The sequence below is a fragment of the Rhinopithecus roxellana genome, chromosome 1 (assembly GCF_007565055.1).
Source record: "Rhinopithecus roxellana isolate Shanxi Qingling chromosome 1, ASM756505v1, whole genome shotgun sequence".
Lineage (NCBI taxonomy): Eukaryota > Metazoa > Chordata > Mammalia > Primates > Cercopithecidae > Rhinopithecus > Rhinopithecus roxellana.
Window position 1 is genome coordinate 184,979,824 of NC_044549.1, and position 19,041 is coordinate 184,998,864.

The following is a 19,041-nucleotide window of genomic DNA, read 5'->3' on the forward strand; positions in this document are numbered from 1 at the left end:
TCTGTCACCCAGGCCCTCTGTCGCTGCAACCTCAAGTTCCTGGACTCAGGCAATCCTCCCACCATAGCCTCTCAAGTAGCTGGGACTACAGGCCCACACCACCACACCCAACTAACCATCTGTAATTTAATATGAAAATATTTCTAATTTCTGTTGGTGACAAAATAAGTATTGCTAATACACCTGTGATTTGTTGCCAACAATTGAAATTGAAGGAACTGCTAAATTTCAGTTATAAGTTAGTAAAAATAAAGATGTGATTATTTTGCCATCCAAATTCATGAACCCAAGATTTTTTGTTTTAATTGCTTAAGAGATTAGACTTTAGAGTCACAAAAACCTGGACTCAACCACTTTCTAGCTATGTAACACTGGGAAAAAGTACTTAACCTTTCTACCTTGCCTGTGAAATAGGAAGAATATCTACATAAAATTGCTGTGTTGTTTAATTATCATGCATGTAAGCAAATTGACACCATGTTTGATACATTTTCAATAAATATGTACACTATTATAATCAGAACCAAGTCCTGTCTATATATAGTTCACAATCCTCACTGTGCCTCAGAAACTCAGACTTGGGTTCAGCTGGTCTGGGACAAATCCCAGACACTGCTATAGTTTTAAAGCTCTCAGGTAATTCTAAGGTACAGTCACTGGCCTAAGGACCAAATTCAAACACTTTCCCTTGGCACACTAGGCACTCTGCTCACGGCTTACACTCTGTATTTTAATCCCTCTTCCCTAGTCACCCCATGCTCCAGGTGATAACCTTCATCTCTCAATTAACCAGAGTACCTTATCATCTGACCATTCTCATTAATGAATTTTTTGTTTTTGAGACAGAGTCTTGCTCTGTCACCCAGGCTAGAGTGCAACGGCGCAATCTCGGCTTACTGCAACCTCCACCTCCCAGGTTCAAGCGATTTGCCTGCCTCAGCCTCTTGGGTAGCTGGGATTACAGGTGCCCGCCACCGCGCCCAGCTAATCTTTGTATTTTTAGTAGAGACGGGGTTTCGTCATCTTAGCCAGGCTGGTCTCAAACTCCTGACCTCGTGATCCACCCACCTCGGCCTCACAAACTGCTGGGATTACAGGTGTGAGCCACCGCTCGGCCTCATTAAAAAAGTTTTAACCTATTGCTAGCCCTACCTGCTACTGAGAACCAATTAACTAAAATTCTTTGCTTACAGAAAGTAACCTCACCATTTACCTAGATTACGATGTTATTCATCTTTTAAGATTAATGATCTTTGGATCTATTCACAACACAATATAGTCTAGTGGTTAAAAACTAACTTTTTTTTTTTTTTTTTTGAGACAGTCTCACTGTCACCCAGGCTGGAGCGCAATGGCATGATCTCAGTTCACTGCAACCTCTGCCTCCTGGGCTCAAGCAATCCTCCCACCTCAGCCTCCAGAGTAGCTGGGACTACAAATGCGAGCCACCATGACTGGCTAATTTTTGTATTTTTTTGTAGAGACAGCGTTTGGCTATGTTGCCCAGGCTGGTCTCAAACTTCTGAGCTCAAATGATCCACTCACCTCAGTGTCCCAAAGTGCTGGGATTACAGGCATGAGCTACCGCGCCTGGCCAAAGGCTAACTTTTTAACACCTACAGCAACCCACAACAGTGGAATACTTTTATTATTATTCCCATTTTACAGATGAGAAAACTGAGACTTAGAAAGGTTAAAGAAGTTAACATAGACGGAAACATGCAATTAGAATTTGACACAGTGTGATTCTGGCACCAGGAACTCTCCCAAACAATGAACAATAGCTTTCTTAGCCATCTGTCATGTGACAGTGCTTCCTTCATCTGTGAACACATGAGATTTTTAACTGTAACCAGCAGCACATGGCATAAATTAAGGCATTGGTTTCCCAAAAGTTAATTTAGGCTATAAGAATAAAATAGGGCCGCACGCGGTGGCTCACGCCTGTAATCCCAGTACTCCGAGAGGCCAAAGCAGGCAGATCTCGAGGTCAGGAGATCAAGGCTATCCTGGCTAACATGGTGAAACCCTATCTCTGCTAAAAATACAAAAAATTAGCCGGGCGTGGTGGCAGGCACCTGTAGTCCCAGGTACTCGGGAAGCTGAGGCAAGACAATGGCGTGAACCTGGGAGGCAGAGCTTGCAGTGAGCCGAGATCACGCCATTGCACTCCAGCCTGGGCAACGAGTGAGACTCCGTCTCAAAAAAAAAAAAAAAAAAAAAAAATTTGCTGACTCTTAACTGAAGCATATCCTGCCATTCCTGACAATATGAAAAAACCTGGACATTATGTTAAGTGAAATAAGTCAGGCAAATACCTCATGATCTCACTTACATGTGGAATCTAAAAACGCTGAACTCGTCCTCTCCACCAGGCCTTCACAGTTTCTGGTCAGAACTCTTGACACTAACCTAGTAACCAAACTCCCCTCAATTATTATTACACTCTCCAATTCTAGTTTCCATGCTAGGGCAGCCAACTTCCCTTCATCCTTCCTTCTAACCCTCTCTTTCCCTCCCTACTCCTTTTTTTTTTTTTTTTTTTTTTGAGATGGACTTCGCTCTTGTTGCCCAGGCTGCAGTGCAGTAGCGGGACCTCGGCTAACTACAACCTTGCAATCTTGACCTCCCGGGCTCAAGTCATCCTCCCACCTCAGCCTCCTGAGTAGCTAGTTCTACAGGTGGCCATCATGATGCCCAGCAAATTTTCACATTTTCTGTAGAGACACGGTATTGCTTGCTATGACGCCCAGGCTGGTCTCAAACTCACGAGTCTAAGCAATCCTCCCGCGTTGGCCTCCAGAAGTGCTGGGATTACATGCATGAGCCACTGTGCCCAGCCTTGCCTCTGCATTTTTTTTTTTCCTTTTTTGAGACAGGGTCTCACTTTGTCGCCCAGGCTAGAGTGCATTGGCGTGATCTCAGCTCAATGGAACCTCCACCTCCTGGGTTCAAGCGATTCTCGTGCCAAAGCCACCAAAAATAGCTGGGATTACAGGCATACGCCACCACATTCAGCTAATTTTTGTGTTTTTTTATTTTTTATTTTGAGACAGAATTTCACTTTTGTCAACCAGGCTGCAATGCAATCGTGTAATTTCTACTACCTGCAACCCCGCCTCCCAGGTTCAAGCGATTCCCCTGACTCAGCCTCCTGAGTAGCTGGAATTACAGGTGCCTGCCACCACACCCAGCTAATTTTTTGTATTCTTAGTAGAGACGGGGTTTCCCTATGTTGGCTAGGCTGGTCTCGAACTCCTGACCTCGTGATCCACCCGCCTCAGCCTCCCAAAGTGCTGGGATTCCAAGCGTGAGCCATCGCGCCAGGCCAATTTTTGCATTTTTTTTTTTTTTTTTTTTTTTGAGGCGGAGTCTCACTCTGTCGCCCGGACTGGAGTGCAGTGGCCAGATCTCAGCTCACTGCAAGCTCCGCCTCCCGGGTTTACGCCATTCTCCTGCCTCAGCCTCCCGAATAGCTGGGACTACAGGCGCCCGCCACTTCGCCCAGCTAGTTTTTGTATTTTTAGTAGAGACGGGGTTTCACCGTGTTAGCCAGGATGGTCTCGATCTCCTGACCTCATGATCCACCCGTCTCGGCCTCCCAAAGTGCTGGGATTACAGGCTTAAGCCACCGCGCCCGGCCAATTTTTGCGTTTTTAGTAGAGACAGGGGTTTCACCATGTTGGCCAGACTGGTCTCAAACTCCTGACCTCATGTGATCCTCCTGCCTCGGCCTCCCGAAGTGTTGTGATTACAGGCATGAGCCATCATGCCAGGCCTTGCCTCTGCATTTTATGTTCACATTTTCAACTTCTACTAGTCTGCCTTTTTCACCTACGCTACCTCTTGCTTCCTGGCTTTCAGTTAATGATACCGCTTACTATATTCAACAAATATGTGTTAGCCCCTACAGTGTCAGAATCTTTTCTAGATAGTAATACAAAGGAGGCGGATAAGGTCTCTCATCACAGAGCTAACATTCCAGAGGCAAGAAACAGACAATAAACAAGCACTTTAAAAAATAAGGCCAGGCACAGTGGCTCACGCCTGTAATCCCAGCACTTTGGGAGGCCAAGGCGGGCGGATCTCAAGATCAGGGGTTCAAGACCAGCCTGACTAACATGGTGAAACCCCATCTCTACTAAAAATACAAAAATTAGCCGGGCGTGGTGCTGTGTACCAGTAATCCCAGCTACTCAGGAAGCTGAGGCAGGAGAATCGCTTGAACCCAGGAGGCGGAGGGTGCAGTGAGCTGAGATTGTGCCACTGCACTCCAGCCTAAGCAACAGAGTGAGACTCCGTCTCAAAATAATAACATGACATGACATAACATAAAATAAAACAGAACGCTGAATTCATAGAAGCACAGAGAAGAATGAATGGTGGTTACCAGGAATGAGAGTAGAGATGAGATTAAGAAGACATTGTTCAAACGGATACAAATTTTCACAAGGCCCAGTGGATCAGTCCTGTAATCCCAGCACTCTGGGAGACCAAGGCAGGCAGATTACCTGAAGTCAGGAGTTCGAGACCAGCCTGGCCAACAGGGTGAAACTCCATCTCTACTAAACATACAAAAATTAGCAGGGCATGGTGGCACTCATCTGTAATCCCAGCTACTTAGGAGGCTGACACAGGAGAACCACTTGAACTCCAGAGGCAGAGGCTACAGTGAGCTGAAATCGCACCACTGCCTTCCAGCCTGGGAGACAGAGGAAGACTCCATATCAAACATAATAACTAGGTGGGCACGGTGGCACACGTCTGAGGTCCCTGCTACTTAGGAGGCTGAGGCATGAGAATCACTTGAACCCAGGAGGGGGAGGCTGCAGTGAGCAGAGATCGCACCACTGCCATCCAGCCTAGGCAATAGAGCAAGACCCTGCTTTCCTCTTCCCCTCCAAAAAAAGGATACAAATTTTCATTAGACAGGAGGAATGAGTTCAAGAGATCTATTGCACAGCATGGTGGCTATAGTTAATAACAATGTATACTGGATACTTGAAAATGCTGAGAATAGATTTTAAGTGTTTTCACCACACCAAATAAGTATGTGAAGAAAAGTATATATTAATTAGCATGATTTAGCCATTCCATAATGTACACATGTATCAAAACGTTATTCACCACAAACATAATTATTTGTCCATTTAAAAATAAGTAAGGCCGGGCGCGGTGGCTCAAGCCTGTATTCCCAGCACTTTGGGAGGCCAAGACGAGCGGATCACGAGGTCAGGAGATCGAGACCATCCTGGCTAACACGGTGAAACCCCGTCTCTACTAAAAATACAAAAAAAAAAAAAAAAAAAAAACTAGCCAGGCGAGGTGGCAGGCGCCTGTAGTCCCAGCTACTCCAGAGGCTGAGGCAGGAGAATGGCGTAAACCCGGGAGGCGGAGCTTGCAGTGAGCTGAGATCCCGCCACTGCACTCCAGCCCGGGCGACAGAGCAAGACTCCGTCTCAAAAAAAAAAAAAAAAAGTAGATTTTTCTAAAACTAAAAGACTCTAAACCGTATTCCCATCTTAAAAATGAGAAAATTGAGGACTCCAGAAAATAAACGTCCTACCCAAGATAATTATTACATAATAGAATAGGGAAGAAAATCAAATCTCCCCAAAATAAACTTCAAAATACAAAATATTTCAACATGCAGAAATGAGGCTGACAGAAAAATGGCCTTTTAAGAGATTTAGAGAGTGGGTTCTGAAACAACCTAAGTTCAAATTCTGGCACTATATTTACTAGCTGGTTGGCCTTGGAAAATTAGTTTAAAACATTACACACTGCGTGAGGCTTGGTGGCTCACAACAATAAGCCCAGCATTTTGGAAGCCAAGGTGGGGGGATTGCTTGAGCCCAGGAGTTCAAGACCAATCTTGGCAACACGGTGAGACCCTATCTCCACACACAAAAAAAATTATTTTAATTAGCTGGGCCTGGTGGCACACACCTGTGGTCCCAGGTACTCCCAGCTAGTTGGCAGGTTGAGGTGAGAGGTTGAGGCTGCAGTGAGCCATGATCATGCCACAGCACTCCAGCCTGGGGCAACAAAAAAACCCTGACAGAAAAGAAAAAAAAAAAAAAAGGCCAGGCGCGGCGGCTGACACCCATAATCCCAGCACTTCTGGTAGGCCAAGGCAGGCGGATCGTCTGAGGTCAGGAGTTTGAGACCAGCCTGCCCAACATAGTGAAACCCTGTCTCTACTAAAAATATTTTTTAAAAAATTAGCCAGATGTGGTGGCATGAACCTGTAGTCCCAGCTACTCGAGAGGCTGAGGCAGCAGAATCACTTGAACCTGGGAGGCAGAGGTTACAGTGAGCCAAGATCACGTCACTGCAGTCCATGCTGGGCAACAAGAGCTAGACTTCAACTCAAAAAAATAATAATAATTATATATATATACACACACACACACACACATTACACAGGACACTGTGCCTTATGAACACTGCCACTTACTAAACATTATGACGCCAACAATAAATGCAAACGGGACAGACACAGAGGATAAAGATTGGCTGAAGTTATCAGTAAAGATTTCACACAGATTCCACATCTTATTCTGTGTTTGCTTTTTCTTTTCTTTGTGAACTATATCAATTATACAGTACATTATGTAAAATTCTAAATAACAGTTTAAAGAATTTTAAAGCACGGTGGCAGGCACCTGTAATCTCAGCTACTCAGGAGGCTGAAGCACAAGAATCGCTTGAGGCGGAGGTTTCAGTGAGCTGAGATCGCACCACTGCACTCCAGCCTGGGCGACAAAGCAAGATTCCATCTCAAAAAAAAAAAAAAAAGAGAGAGAGAATTTTAACGCAAACACTCCATGTAATTACTGCTAAGGTCAAGAAATAGACTACTACAAAAGCTTCTCCATAATGTGTCCCTCCCTAATTACAAACTTGGGAAATTTAATCCAAGCCTCAGTTCCTCACCAGTAAAAGGGAGATAATACCAACATAACAATAACTACCCCACAGGTTATTGTAAAATGTTTACTGGCATATAGTAAATGCTCAATGAGTGTTTTCTTCTGTTCTTTTATTGGGACAGAGTCTCACAGGCTGGAGTGCAGTGTCGCGATCGCAGCTCACTGAAACCTCAACCTCCTGGGCTCAAACTATCCTTTGCCTCAGTCCCCCAAGTAGCTGGGACTACAGGTGTGCACTACCACACCTAGCTTATTTTTTGTAGACACGGGGTTTCACTATGTTGCGCAGGCTTGTTTGAAACTCCAGAACTCAAATGATTGCCCGCCCCAGCCTCCCAAAGAGCCAGGATTACAGGCAGGAGTCACCATGCCCGGCCAAGTATTCTCTTACACACACATCTATTCACCAGAACAAAGACCTCGGGAAAGACAGGATACAAGTATGTAATCTAATTTGGTGATAACATAAAACCATAGAGAAGTACAATGAAGAAATAGAGCTGAAAAGCTAAGTTGTAGCCATGTAAGAAACAAAAGAAAAATTTAAACAAATAACAAAAGGGAAACTGGAGAAAATTCACTAGGCATTTTTGGAAGACAATTCTCCACGGGGTCTCTTGATTTTCTGCCTGTCTTGAGAAGCAGTGAAAGCCTTCGTTCCAATCTTTTCAGGATACTTATATAGTGAAGAATCCTGGAAGAGAGACATATCCCAGAGCAAAAAGCATATTTATGACCCATTATAAAAGATCTGAGTTTCTCTAAGCTTGGGATTCCACTACTTGTGCAGGTATCACCTGGACTTCTTCCCAATGCCCTACACAAACTGAAGCTCAGAAATCTGATGCAAATGCTGTCTGGCTACTGATACAGTGCATCATTCTTCATCTCTGACCAAGCCATTTCAATGGCTTCTACCATAAGCCATTGAACTATGCCAAGTTAACTTGTCAGCCTATAAATACGGTAAAACTTCAAACTCTTCATCGTTCTTGACAAACATTGGCATAAAATCAATGTTTATTACAACTTAAAGATTCCACCTTCCATGTTCTTGGAAGGAATGTTGTTTTTTTTTTTTTGGAGACAGAGTTTTGCTCCTGTTGCCCTGGTTGGAGTGCAATGGCGCAATCTCAGCTCACCATAACCTCCGCCTCCTGGGTTCAAGCAATTGTTCTGCCTCAGTCGCCCAAGTAGCTGGGATTACAGGTGCCCACCACCATGCCCAGCTAATTTTGTATTTTTAGTAGAGATGGGGGGGGGGGTTCTCCATGTTGGTCACGCTGGTCTCGAACTCCTGACCTCAGATGATCCACCTTGCCTCGGCCTCCGAAAGTGCTGGGATTACAGGCATGAGTTACTGTGCCTGGCCAGGAATTTTTTAAAAAGCAATATTCAACTATATACTATCATCAAAAGCACTTTAAATATAATGAAGAGTTTTGGGTAAATAGGTAGAAAAAGATATATTATGGAAATAGTAAGCTCAAGATGGCTGGAGTGGCTATATTAACACCAGATAAAGCAGACTTCAAGAAAAAGATTATTAACAGAGACAGAGAAACATTTCATAATAATAAAAAGGTCAATTTGTCAAAACGACATAATAATTACAAGTTGTACATGTCTTACAACAGAGCTTCAAAATGAGTGAGCAAAACTTGACAGAACTAAGGGAGAAATAGATAATTCCACAGTCACAGTTGGATATTTTAATTTTCTTCTCAGCAGTTGACAGAATGAGACAAAAAATAAATAAAGACATAGATTATTTGAAAAGTGCTATTAAAACATCTTAATCTAATTGATAGTTACAGAATACTACACCCAACAACTGCAAAACATACTTTCAAGTATGAAAGATATATTAACCAAGATGGACCACATGCTGGCCCATAAAATAAGTTTCAATAAATTTTAAAGGATTAAAATCATCAAGACTATGACCTCAAAATGACACTAGCTTAGAAATCATTAATAAGATATCTAGAAAAAAAAATAATAGAATAATCCCAAATATTGAAAATTAAACAATAAGGCCGGGCATGCTGGCTCATGCCTATAATCCAAGCTCGGGCATGGTGGCTCATGCCTATAATCCAAGCACGTTGGGAGGCTCAGGCAGGCGGATCCTTGAGGTCAGGAGTTTGAGACTAGCCTGGCTAACATGGCAAAACCCCGTCTCTACTAAAAAAATACGAAAATTAGCTGGGCGTGGTGGTGCGCGCCTGTAATCCCAGCTACTATGGAGACTAAGACAGGAGAATCACCTAAACCTAGGAGGCGGAGGTTGCAGTGAGCGGAGATTGTGCCATTGCACTCCAGCCTGGATGACAGAGGGAGACTCCGTCTCAAAAAAAAAAGAGAAAATTAAACAACACACTTTTAAGTAATCCATGGGTAAAAGATATCACAAATTTAAAACAATGTCAAAATAAATTATAAACATATAACACATCGAAGTCTGAGTGATGCAGCAGTGCTTAAAGAAAAATATAGCTTTAAATGCTTTTATTAGAAAACAAAGTGCCTAAAATCTATAACCTAAAGTTTCACTGTTAAGAAAGAAAGCAAAACAGAAGAAAATTTTAAAGAGCAGAAACCAATGAGATACTAAAGACAAATACTGACAATTATCAAAGTTGGTTACTTGAAAAGATAACCAATAAATCACTAGACTGGTCAAAATAAAAAGAACATATTGGCCTGACGCAGTGGCTCACACTTCTAATCCTAGCACTTTGGGAGGCCGAGACAGGTGAACTGCTTGAGGCCAGAAGTTCAAAACCAGTCTGGTCAACATAGTGAAACCCTGTCTCTATTAAAAATACAAAAAATTAGTCAGGCGTAGTGGAGGGCACCTGTAATCCCAGCTACTTGGGAGGCTGAGGCAGGAGAATCGGTTGAACCCAGGAGGCGGAGGTTACAGTGAGCTAAGATTGCACCACCGCACTCTAACCTGGGCAACAAGAATGAAACTCCCTCACCAAAAAAAAGATATATTAACAATACCAGTATTAAAGAAGAGATATCACTACAGATCCTATAGACATTAGAAGGATAGCAAGGAAATCTTATAAACTCCTGCCAATCAATTAAGTAAAATGAACAAATTTTCCTAAACTGACACAAGATGAAACAGACCAAAACTGACACAAGATGAAACAGAAAATTTGAATAGCCCTGTATCTACTATAGAAACTAAATTTGATTGTTACCAAAACCATCCCAAAAAGAAAATTTCAAGTCCAAATGGTATCACTGGTACATTCTAAAATTCCAGGAATAAGAACACCATTATACAAACTATTTCAGTAAATAGAGGGAACACTTCCCAACCTTTTTTATGAAACCATCATAACCCTAATACCAAAACCTGACAAAGACATTACAATAAAACTACAAAGCAATATGCCTAATGAAGAAATAGGCCAAAACTCCTATCAAAATAATAGTAAATACAAAAGGGATACACGATACACTGTGACCAAGTTGGCTTATCCCAGTAACCAAAATTATTTTAACTTTCGAAAACCATTATTAATTTAACCATTCTACCACTAAAGACATTCAGTTTATTTCTGAATTTTGGCTACTGCAAATAAGGCTACTATGAACATTCTGTTCACACATCCTGGTACAAAAACATAAGGACTTTGGCCGGCCACAGTGGCTCACGCCTGTAATCCCAGCACTTTGGGAGGCCGAGGCGGGCAGATCACCTGAGGTCAGGAGTTCAAGACCAGCCTGACCAACATAGAGAAACCCCGTCTCTACTAAAAGTACAAAATTAGCCAGATATAGTGGTGCATGCCTGTAATCCCAGCTACTCAGGAGGCTGAGGCAGAAGAATCGCTCGAACCAGGGAAGTGGAGGATGCGGTAAGCCGAGATTGCACTATTGCACTCCAGCCTGGGCAACAAGGGTGAAACTCGGTCTCAAAAATAAAAATGTGGCCGGGCGCGGTGGCTCAAGCCTGTAATCCCAGCACTTTGGGAGGCCGAGACGGGCGGATCACGAGGTCAGGAGATCAAGACCATCCTGGCTAACATGGTGAAACCCCGTCTCTACTAAAAATACAAAAAATTAACCAGGCATGGTGGTGGGCGCCTGTAGTCCCAGCTACTCGGGAGGCTGAGGCAGGAGAATGGCGTGAACCCGGGAGGCGGAGCTTGCAGTGAGCTGAGATCCGGCCACTGCACTCCAGCCTGGGCGACAGAGCGAGACTCCGTCTCAAAAAAAAAAAAATAATAAAAAAATAAAAATAAATAAATAAATAAATAAATAAATAAATAAATAAAAATGTAAGGATTTCATTCATCAGGAATATAAAGACAGGAGTGTAACTCCTAGGGTTAAAATACATGAATCTTGAATTTACTAAATACTCTTACTAACATCTTTCCGAAAATGACTGTATCAATTTACACTGCTGTCAAAAGTGAGAAAGTAATTTCTCTACATTCTCACCAATACTTGATATTATCAGACTTTTTAATGTTTGTCAATCTGATGGAAGTGAAATGGTTTCTTCTCATGGCTCTACTTTGCACTTTCCTTTTTACCAATGATATTACAATTCAATACGTTTCCAAGTGTTAGTTGCTGTGAGTCATGATATTGCTTAGGTGAACTACAATCTTTTTTTTTTTCTTTTGAGATAGAGTCTCACTCTGTCGCCTAAGCTGGAGTGCAGTGGTGCAATCTCAACTCACTGCAACCTCCGCCTCCAGAGTTCAAGCGATTCTTGTGTCTCAGCCTCCCGAGCAGCTGGGACTACATGCACATGCCAGCACTCCCAGCTAATTTTTGTATTTTTAGTAGAGACGGGGTTTCGCCATGTTGGCCACACTGGTCTCCAACTCCTGACCTCAAGTGATCCATCTGTCTCAGTCTGCCAAAGTGCTAGGATTATAGGCATGGACCACCGTTCTTAATAGCATTCTTAATAGAAAAGATCAGAAAATATCAGAGTGTGCTGCATAAAGATTAAGTATTATTTCATGAAATTTTTATTTTCATTGTGTGTGTATGTGTGTGTACTGTGCCACAACGTAAAATGTTTTTGTAACTGCTAGCAAAAGCTAGAAAACAAGTTAAAAGCCGTTGCTATTGTGTTTACAGCAAAATTCCATTGAAATTCTTGGACAACTAAATGGTACATCATTTTGGCCCATAGCACAAAGGAACGTATTTCATAAAGAAGGTAAGACATTCTCACATGACCCATAAATACATACACCCACTATGGACCCACAAAATTAAAAATAAAATAAAATAAACTGGGGGGGGGGGAAGAAGGCAAGATTTACAACATCCTTCACTACTGACTGACAAAAAAAGAGCAGCCATCCCCAACCTTTTTGGTACCAGGGACCAGGTTCGTGGAAAAAAATTTTTCCACAGATGAGGTGGGGAATCAGAAGGGTTCAGGATAAAACTGTTCCACCTCAGATCATCAAGTATTAGATAAAGCATGCGACCTACATCCCCTGTATGCACAGTTCACAGTAGAGTTTGCACTCATGACAATCTAACGCTCCCACTGATCTGACAGGAGGTGGATGGAGCACGGGTGGTAAAGCTAGCTCACCTGCCTCTCACCTCCTGCTGTGTAGCCCAGTTTCTACCAGGCCACAGACCAGTATGGGTCCACAGCCCAGGGGCTGGGGACCCTTGATTTAGAACACAGGTGTCCAATCTTTTGGCTTCCCTGGGCCACACTGGAAGAGGAATTGTTGTAGGCCTTACATAAAATACACTAATGATACCTAATAAGGTGAAAAACAAAACAAACCTCATAATGTTTTTAAAGAGTTTATGAGATTTGTGTTGAGCCACATTCAAAGTCATTCTGGGCTGCATGCAGCCCATGCGCCACAGGTTGGACAAGCTTGATTTAGAAGAGGAGGAGAAAAGTCTGAGGGAAGCAATAAGGGGTATGTTACATAAAGAAAAGATTCTATAAAACCAACTGAATTACAAGACACTTTCAGCACTAAAAGCCAGGAAGCTGACTGTCCTCTTAACCACCAAAATAACAGAAAATTTCCTATAGACACAATTCTAATTCCTTCCTCAAGAATCATCTCATTCTGTGACTTATGCAAGAACATCATTTTAGCTCTCTGCTTCCTAATTTTTCTCTACCACCCTAGCAAGAATCACCTAAATTCTAAAGATTTATATTTTTATTCAGTAAACAAAGATTTACCAAGCCCCTATTATATCATTTCTGTATTAAAATATATCTCCCTAGTAATTTTAATTCACAGTTATATCCTTTAAAGGAAGGGTGTCTAATCTTTTAGCTTCCCTGGGCCACACTGGAAGAACTGTCTTGGGTCACCCGTAAAATTAACTATAACTGATGAGCTCAAAAAACAAAAAACAAAAAATGCAAAAAAAAAACTCACAATGTTTTAAGAAAGCTTATAAATTTGTGTTGGGCCACGGGTTGGATAAGCTTGCTTTAAAGCTTGATTATCCTTGGATAACCTGTCTTAATTCCCTTTGCGTGAAAATATTTTGCTTCTTGGACTGCTAAACCACATGCCATGACTAAACTTCTGCTGCCTTCTTTGTTCCACCAATAATACCCTTACTCTGAGACTTGCAAATAACTATTCTCTTCATAAGGATTCTCTCCTCAGCCAGGTGCGGTGGCTCACTTTGGGAGACCAAGACAGGCGGATTGCCTGAGGTCAGGAGTTCGAGACTAGCCTGGCCTCAGGCGGGTGGTAAAACCCCATCTCTACTAAAAATACAAAAATTAACCAGGCAGCCAGGCGCAGTGTCTCATACCTGTAATCCCAGCACTTTGGGAGGCCGAGACAGGCGAATCACCTGTGGTCAGGAGTTCAAGACCAGCCTGACGAACATGGAAAAAACACTGTCTCTACTAAAAACACAAAATTAGCCAGGTGTGGTGGTGCGTGCCTGTAATCCCAGCTACTCAGGAGGCTAAGGCAGGAGAATCACTTGGACCTGGGAGGCGGAGGTTGCAGAGAGCCAAGATTGCACCACTGCACTTCAGCCTGGGGCAACAAGAGTGAAACTCTGTCTCAAGAAAAAAATAATAATAATTAGCTGGGCATGGTGGTGCATGCCTGTAATCCCAGCTACTCAGGAGGCTGGGGCAGGAAAATCACTTGAACCTGGGAGGCGGAGGTTGCAATGAGCTGAGATCGCACCACCACACTCCAGCCTGGGCAACAGAGCAAGACTCGTCTAAAAAAAAAAAAGAATTATCTCCTCACAAGCTGCTAGACCAATCACACCACAGCAACTGTCTGATGCAATGACTGCATGAATCTGCCACTTAACAAGAGTGTGATCCAAGGCATTTAAATTCCTTAACTTCGGCCACACACAGTGGCTCACGCCTGTAATCCCAACACCTTGGCCAAGGCAAGCTGATTACTTGAGGCCAGGAGTTTCAGACCAGCCTAGGCAACATGGCAAAACCTCATCTCTACACAAAATACAAAAATTAGCCGGGCGTAGTGGTACGTGCCTATAGTCTCAGCTACTGCAGGCCCCACCTGAGCCTGGGGAGGTTGAGGCTGTAGTGAACTGTGACTGCACAACTGCACTCCAGCCTGAGCAACAGAGAAAACCTGTCTCGAAAAATAAAAAATAAATTCCTTAACTTTTCTGAGATTTAATATCATAACAAAAACAGGTAAAACAAAAGGCATTAAGGAATGGCAATAATTACATAATATTTAAAAATAAAAATAACTGACCGGGTGTGGTGGCTCATGCCTGTAATCCCAGCACTTTGGGAGGCCAAGGTGGACAGACGGTTTCAGGTCAAGAGTTTGAGACCAGCCTAGCCAACATGGTGAAACCCTGTCTCTACCAATTATACAAAAAATTAGTCAGGCTACAGTCCCAGCTATTCGGGAGGCTAAGGCACGTGAATCGCTTGAACCCAGGGGTGGAGGACGCAGTGAGCCTAGATCATGCCACTGTACTCTGGTCAGGGAACACTCAAAAAATAATAATTTTTTTTTTTCCTGAGACGGAGTCTCGCTCTGTCACCCAGGCTGGAGTGCAGTGGCATGATCTCAGCTCACTGTAAGCTCCGCCTCCCAGGTTCAAGCAATTCTCCTGCCTTGGCCTCCTGAGTAGCTAGGATTACAAGCAAGTGCTACCATGCCTAGCTAATTTTTGTATTTTTAGTATAGACGGGTTTCACCATGTTGGTCAAGCTGGTCTCAAACTCCTGACCTCAGGTGATCCACCCACCTCAACCTCCCAAAGTGCTGGGATTATAGGCATTAGCCACCACACCGGACCAATAATAGTAATTTTTAAAAATTTTTTTTAAAAAAGTGTTCTTACTGGCAGAAACGAAAGAAAAAATAATTATATAAACTCCCTTCTCCCATTGCCTTCCTTCTTTATAACTTTTTTAATTTTCATTTTTATTTTAATTTCCTCTCAACGCAATAAAATTATTTTATAGAGGAAGGCATGTAAACTAAGGTAACAGGAAATAGGGGAAAGAAAAAAGGTGAGGAAAAGTCAATATAAGTAAGAGTAAGCTGATGAAGTGGGGTTACTGCTCTGCCTATGTCCTCTCCTTGTATGTCCAGAATCTGAAGAGGTAAATGTGAAGATACTTATTTTGCCAGGCAGGCAAAATTCTTAAGAGCCGCCACTAACCCACACCCTTGTATCATCCCCTCCCCTTGAGTGTGGGAGAGACCTGTAGATATAACAGGATATCATTACTGTGGTTATGTTATATGACAAATATATGTTGCATATGTAATTAAGGTCCTTAATCAGTTAAGTTACCACAAAGGGCCTGACCTAATCTTTTAAGAGCTTTTAAAAGAGATCTTAAAGGGGAGTCAGAGGTCAGACACAGAGGAAATAGGGAGGCTGATTCCTGTTAGCCTGGATAAAAGCTAACAGCCATGTTGTGAACTATGTGGCCACAAGGCAAGGAACTGAGAGCAGTCCTTGGCCAACAGCTAACAAGAAGATGGGGACTTCAGTCATACTATCACAAGGAAATTAATTGTGCCAACAAGTAGTGACCTTGAAAGACAACTCTGGCCGGGTACAGTGGCTCACACCTGTAATCCCAGCATTTTGGGAGGCTTAGGTGGGCAGATCACGAGTTGAAGAGATGTAGAACATCCTGGCCAACATGGTGAAACCCCATCTCTACTAAAAATACAAAAATTAGCTGGGCATGGTGGCACACACCTATAGTCCCAGCTACTTGGGAGGCTGAGGCAGGAGAATCGCTTGAACCTGGGAGGCGGAGGTTGCAGTGAGCCGAGATTGCGCCACTGCACTCCAGCCTGGCGACAGAATGAGACTCCATCTCAAATACATTCAAAAATAAACAAACTAATACACCCCCCCTCAATAAGGATATAAAGATACAGGACAAAACAACAAATAAAACGGGAAACAAGTATCTTTCCCAGAGTACATTATTTCTTCTCACAGCACTGAGATTATGAACATATATAGAGTCAGAATCAAGGCAAAAATATTAAAACTGTATAAAATTCTGTAAATTTTAAGTTATAGCAATTAAATGTGTGTTTTTCACAGACATCTTGTTACACAACCACCATAAGATACTATCCCCATTCTATTTTTTTTAAAGAGATGGGGTCTTGTATGCTGCCCAGGCAGGCCTCAAACTCTTGGGTTTAAGGGTTCCTCCTGCCTCACTACAGAGTAGCTGGAACTACATACAGGAGTGCACCACCAGGCCCGGCTCCCCATTTTTAGACATAAAGAAAGTAAGGTTCAAAGAGGTAACATCCTTAACATCACAAACCCAGCGGATGTTCAAAGTAACTTCGGTCCAGGACCCACTCCTCCCCTACACCATAGTGCCCTTAAGGCTTTAAAAGAGTCAATCAAATATAGCCATTTTATTAGTCTCTTCAAAGGAGGCAATCCTAGTAACACAACAAACTTCCATATTTTGCATCTATTCAAATATTCCTTAACTTTATCAGAACATCAAAACTGAAATGGATACAGAAAAATTTCCACTCAAAAGTAGTTCGTTTGTGACAAATGACCACTGGTAGATCACTTGAATTCATTTAGTTTACTCCAAGTACGTTTTAAATATGTAAAGGAAAAAAAACGTGGCAAAACACCTGTAGATCTTCTACAACTTTATTTAGGTAACAATTTGTCTTATAAGTATTCTTAATCATCAAAAGCAAGGAAATAACATTCTGCTTCTTTCCATTCCATATTTCCCTGCTTGGTTAAAATGTTTTAGTCTGAATTCTTCATACATTATGAATATAACAACAAGGTACATTATATTACCATAAAATAAACAAGTTATTTTTATTTTCACTGTTCTGTATATTTCCCTAACTGCTTCACCATCAGAACGTGCAATTTTCTTAAAGCACGAGGAAAACTAAAATGTAGAGTCACATTCAAATTCCACATAAGTTACAAATCACACAACTTTGTGCCAATTCAGATATTTCCTCGTGTAAACTATTTTTGCAAAGATGCAAAATAGTCTTTCTAGTCAGAACCACGAGAAAAAAACTCTATCCATCTTAACACCAACTTTAACAGCAAAAAAAAATTTTTTTTTTTTTAATCACAAATTGCATTGGTTTTTGTAAGTGTACAAAACCATCCCATGACTTATACGCCCGGAGCACGATTCCTGCAATGTGAAGAGAATCGATAACATTTCAAATGTGGGTAGATGGGGGTGATATGACAATCCTAAAACCTGAAAATTTCTTAGTACCCATACCACACAAGAAGCACCCAGTTCGGACCCTGCAAACGAGGCTCAGGTCCAACTCCAAGCACTCTAGTTTCCCACCCCTCCCCCACCTCGAGAAAGGAGGGAAAACAACTTTTATTGGCCTCGTCTCTCAGGGGACTGGCAAACTAGCGGGGTAGTGCTTGGGCCTGGACACGTTTCACAAGGAGGCCCCCGTCGGGGGCTGAGAGGGCAGATAGCTGGAAAGCCCAGCATGGACGCCCCATCTTCCCCAGCCGCCACCCCCCTGCCCCACCCCGCCAACAAGAAGCCTAGGCCAGCCGACCCGCCGAGCGACCCCCCAGGCCTCTCCGCTGAGATGAACTCGTTGTCATGTGACGCCGCCGCCGCTAAAACACCGCAGAAACGCAAGTCGGCGGGCGGCGGAAGGCATTCGCGCCAGCCCGCCTCGACCCGGCCCCGCTGGGCGCGGGCGAGTCCCGAGAGCCCGGGCGCGGGGGGGAGGGCGGGCTTGGCGGCGGGCCCGAGCGCGCCACAAAGGCTTCCGCGCCTGTCGCCGTAGTGCCCGGGCGGGCGGGGGCAAAATTTTCGGTGCCCGCGGGGGGGTAGCAAGCGACGAAGACGCCGGGGTGCCCCGCGCCCACAGACGCCTCTCCGGGCACTCGGACGGCCCACGACCGCCGCACCCCGCACAGGCCCGCGCGGCCTCCCTCCCCCGCACGGGGCCCGCGCCCAGCCCGCCCGCTCCCCGCTCGCGCTCTCTCGCTCTCGCCCGGCCTCCATCTTGGATCGGCGCTTCCAGCCCCCGCGCCGCTGCCGCCGCATTCCCCCTCTTTCCCGCCCCCCGCCGCCGTCGCCGCCGCCCGCACTCACCTCAGCTGCCCATCCGGGCGCCGCCGGCCGTCGACCTAGTTTCCCCCCAAAAGTCTCCGGTGTGTTATTCCCGATGTGGGGGGGTTGTTACGGGGTGGTCGCCGGGGGTTCGGGAGCGGGGGCCGCGCCTTCAACGGAGCTGCAATCCTAACCCGCCATCTGGTGGCATTTTCCACACGCCAATGGCGCCGCTGCAGACTTGGGTCCGGACCGCCCTCTGCTGGCCGCAGTGCTCACTGCCTTGCTGACGGGACGGGCCTGCCCGGAAAGGGGAGGGAGCTGAGGCGCGAGCTAGGGGCCGCGACAGGGGCGCGCGCAAACGCTTTCCTGTGGGGATTGCGCGCACGCGCACCTGCGGGGCGGGAAACGTGGCCGCTGCGTGGCGGCCCCGCCCCCACACGGAGCGCTCGCGCAGTTCAGCCAATCGCGAGCAGCGTAGGCTTCTGGATAAGGGCGCTATGGTCGGTTCTTGGGCCGCCCGAGGCG

The 19,041-nt window shown here is 44.3% G+C and overlaps 1 protein-coding gene across 2 annotated transcripts in view; it reads right to left on the reverse strand.

Moving 5' to 3' along the window:
- Nucleotides 1-18,814, reverse strand: part of STAG1 (stromal antigen 1) — a 418,468-nt gene extending 399,654 nt beyond the window's left edge. The window contains exon 1 of one of the 2 annotated variants that reach the window (XM_030934385.1): nt 18,556-18,739. The gene's annotated coding sequence lies outside the window, so the exon portion shown is untranslated. Of the gene's footprint in view, nt 1-18,555 lie in introns of both variants that reach the window. The other variant, XM_010364825.2, reaches the window with a different exon arrangement.
- Between the last annotated feature and the right edge of the window lie 227 nt (nt 18,815-19,041).